We start from the raw sequence: 4,107 nt of genomic DNA, 5'->3' as shown, positions 1-4,107 counted from the left end.
TCATATTGCTGGTATACTGGTCGGCAAATGGACAAGACTTAATGAGTTGTGGTGGGGTTCAGGTGAGACATTGAAATTGGGACATTATCATGGGCCATCCACCTTGAACTCTGAAGCTATCTAAAGAAGAAAATGAAGAAAAATGCCAGAAGATTAAGTGCCGGGGAAAGGAGGGGGGGTCAACTTTACCCGTAATTATTTTAGACTTGGAGGTCTACACTGCTAAAATTATAGTGATTTAGGCTAAGAATGCATTGAGTTACTGATCTGTAATTATAACCCTGATTAGGAACTTAATACTAGAATTATGAGATTAATTTATTGTAGGGTAATATAAATGTACATCCTGCCAGTGTTAAATTGAGTGTTTTTGATTTTGGATTATAAAACCAATGTGAATCACCGAGAAATGTCATTCAAAATTTTGGTTGGATAATTAATTGGGTTTAAATTAGGATTTGGAAACTGAATGATTTCCCTGACGTATTCCCTATTCCTGACTACATCTCTGATGAGGACCCCAATCCTGACCATAAGGACCCAGATGTGGAGCCCACACTGAGTGTACAAGGTGCCCAGAGAGGGGTGTCTGTCACGCTGACCCCTGTCTTTGTGCATAGTGCCAGTGTGATGACTGTCCTATTCCTGTAATGAATCTTGTGTGTGATTACATTTCATTTTCTATTCCAGATTGTTGCGTCAAAAAAACAGAACACTCAAAACATGAGCACAATGGCAGCTCTTCCTTTAAAGAACTCCAGGCCTCAAGAGGGCAGATAACCCAAAAACACGGGTGGAACTAAAAAATTTAGCCAGGATTTCTGGAGGGACTACTTTTACATGCGCACCTGGCAAATAAGCATGGGTATAAAATGTTTGGGCTTAGCTTTGCTTGGGTCCTCAACATACACACAGCTCATTGTTCAACCCTAAAGACGCAACTGGTATGAATTTGGAATTATTTATTATGTTGCATCCAGTGCTTAGCACAATTTACATGTTTAACTCTGGTAGGAGTGGTGACTTCTTTTGTTGTGGATATTTTCTGACTGCAGAAGTAATTGCTAGAAGTGCTAGATTAAATTGTTTAAACGTTTACTTTATTCAAAGCCATGCTTTGTTGCTGTGTCATGCATTGTTTAGAGTAAAATAATGCATGTTTATTCTCTGTTTAAGGTTATCAACCTATTCCTTATTCCTCTGATTCAACTACTCTATTCAACAAATCAACTGTTTCAACATATTCAACAAATGGCATCAAAACCATAATAAAACACTGGAAAGGAATTGAGTTGTCCCTTTGCATCCTTCACGTGTTGAGCAAGCCGTTTTCAGGTTTGGGCAGAGCTGAAATAATTATAACACCTAGACAACTTGACACAGATTGACTGTGTTTAGATAAGTCTAAAACTCAGCCACCAAAAGAAAGGTTGTTTACTATGGATGAAATGTCAGGCACCAGAAATATGTACTTTGTTTGTTTGAATTTGTTTAACAATAATCATGTAATGCTTGTATCCTTACATTTTTTTGATGAAGAAGCTTAGCTTCTTGAGAGGGGAATGTCAGGGAAAAATTACATACTTACCTGATTTGTTTGATATTAATAGTAAACGGTTATATATTTAACTAAGAGTGAGACTGGCCTGCTAATGCTGAGTTTTTATGGTGTCCACTCTAGCACCCTGCAGCTAGTCTGGGTGTGGGGAACATGGGTATTACTAGAGATAGCTTGAAGCTGACGATTGATATCTCGGTGATAAAAAAACWGCCACATTCCAGTCTATCATTAGTGGTGTATGTGAGACATACTGTATGTCTCCGGTCTAACTGGTCCTGCATGCTATAGATGAGATAGAGAGAGCCTCAATGGTTCTTAGACATTCTGGCATCTGGGAGACYGCACCAGAYMCAGATGACCATAGGATGAACCCAAAGTGGCTTATGGTGTGCCCCAATCTATATGGGATGGGTGGAACCAAGCATTCTGTGTATTAGCTTCATGAACTGTGCATTGTCTGATTCAGACTCAGCCTAACAGTCAGTCAAGACTGTTGGGCTGACGGTCTCATTATTGCAATAATGAATAGATATTAAATAAAGATGATTGTTTGAAGAAATGACTAAGTCTCTCTCAGTACTGAATTTCCACGACATGTGGTGCCATATATTTAGTATAGTTTTATCTAAAAAATAACTTTTTTTATGTTTCACTATTTCCATTTTTCTGAAATCCACCGAGGAGGATGGTCCTTCCCTTCTTCCTCTGAGGAGTCTCCACTGACTGGCACTGTCACCATGTCTGGCATGCACAATGCATGCTAGTAAGTTGTACTGCAAGCAGTGACACTGTAGCAGTGGTGGAAAAAAGTACTCTATTGTCAAAGATAGCTTTTAAGAAAATGACTTAATGAAAACATATTGGCATCCAGTAAAATACTACTTGAGTAAAAGTCTAAAAGTATCTGGMTTTAAATGTACTTAAGTACAAGTCACATTGTATAATGATTGGAGACAGGTGCAGGAATACGTAATAGGGTTTTTTATTTTCTCCACCCAAARAAAAGAGCGAGGTGTAAACCTCTAAATAATACATGGGACYAGACCCGTAAAACAAGTGCACAATAACACGTAGCATGGAAGCCGATACAATAGCACAGGTACTCACACGGACATGGTAACAATAACAGACAAGGGAGAACAGAGGGCACATACACATACTAATCAGGGGGAATGGGAATCAGGTGTYCGTAATAAGACAAGACAGTCRGGGATTGGTGGTAATGAATCCAGTTCAGTGACACCTAGAAGGCCGGTGACGTAGACCTCCGGAGCTGGTGAAGGGAATGAGCAGCAGMACCGTTGGGATCCAAGACAGTAACCAACGCGCTGAAGGTGGGACAAAACCGGCCTTGGTGAAGACTACAGGGATGAGGTGCGGGTCAGTCAGGGCACCYAGAGTGAAAATCCCTTTTCAGCGAAGCGTCCAGGTTGTCCACCGCAGGAACTCAGCACCGCGGTCTCCTCAGTGTGKCGAAACCAATCATCCACCGCAGGGGCCTCGGTCTGGCTCGGATGCCAAGGTGCCAGGGCCAGCTGATATCCCAACACGCACTGGAAAGGAGTGAGGTTAGTGGAGGAGTGGAGGGAATTCTGCGCGTACTCAGCCCAAGGTAGAAAATCCACCCACTCCCTTGGCCAGTCCTGACAGTAACACCTCAGGAACCTGCCCACTTCCTGATTGACCCTCTCCACCTGCCCATTAGCTTGAGGGTGGTACTCCGGGATCAAATATATTTATAAAGCTCTTACATCAGCTGATATCTCAAAGTGCTGTYCAGAAACCCAGCCTAAAACCCCAAACAGCAAGCAATGCAGGTGTAGCTAGGAAAAACTCCCTAGAAAGGCCAGAACTTAGGAAGAAACCTAGAGGAACCAGGCTCCCGTGATCCAGTAGTGCCGGAAGACGTGTGTAAAAAGAGCKTCTGCGGTTTGCATGGCCAATGGGACCCCAGGCACGTTTGGATGAAAAGCGTACCCAGAGTAAACTGCCTGCTACTCAGTCCCAGTTGCTAATATATGCATATTAGTAGATTTTGATAGAAAACACTCTGGAGTTTCTAAAACTGTTTGAATGATGTCTGATTATAACAGCACTCATATGGCAGGCGAAAACCTGAACAAAATTCAACCAGCAAGTGGGAAATCTGAGGTGCTGCTGGTAGCAATTTCATTTAGCTTTTTTGCCGATGTTTACTGACACCAGCCAAATTCAACGGGTGTTGAGCGTTTGTAAATTCATCAGTTATTCTGCGCTCTCTGACACACTTAGACGAGAGTGCTCTGAAATCGGAATAGATGGCCAGACTGAATTTAGCAATGCACTTACATAGTGAATTTAGCAATGGTTACTTACATAGTGGAGTCTTTTGTTAAGACATGTAGCTAGCTAGTTATGTAAACAATGAATCATAATCCCAACTCATGACTTTACTATCATGCATGAATCTGCAGGTAGCTAACCACCAAGTCAATGTTAGCTAACATTAGGCTATAGCCAGCAAAGCAAATTGCTCTGAGATACGAATAATAAGTCATACACGTAGC

Source organism: Salvelinus sp. IW2-2015, linkage group LG26, assembly GCF_002910315.2.
Source record: "Salvelinus sp. IW2-2015 linkage group LG26, ASM291031v2, whole genome shotgun sequence".
NCBI lineage: Eukaryota > Metazoa > Chordata > Actinopteri > Salmoniformes > Salmonidae > Salvelinus > Salvelinus sp. IW2-2015.
This window is presented reverse-complemented; position numbering follows the sequence as displayed.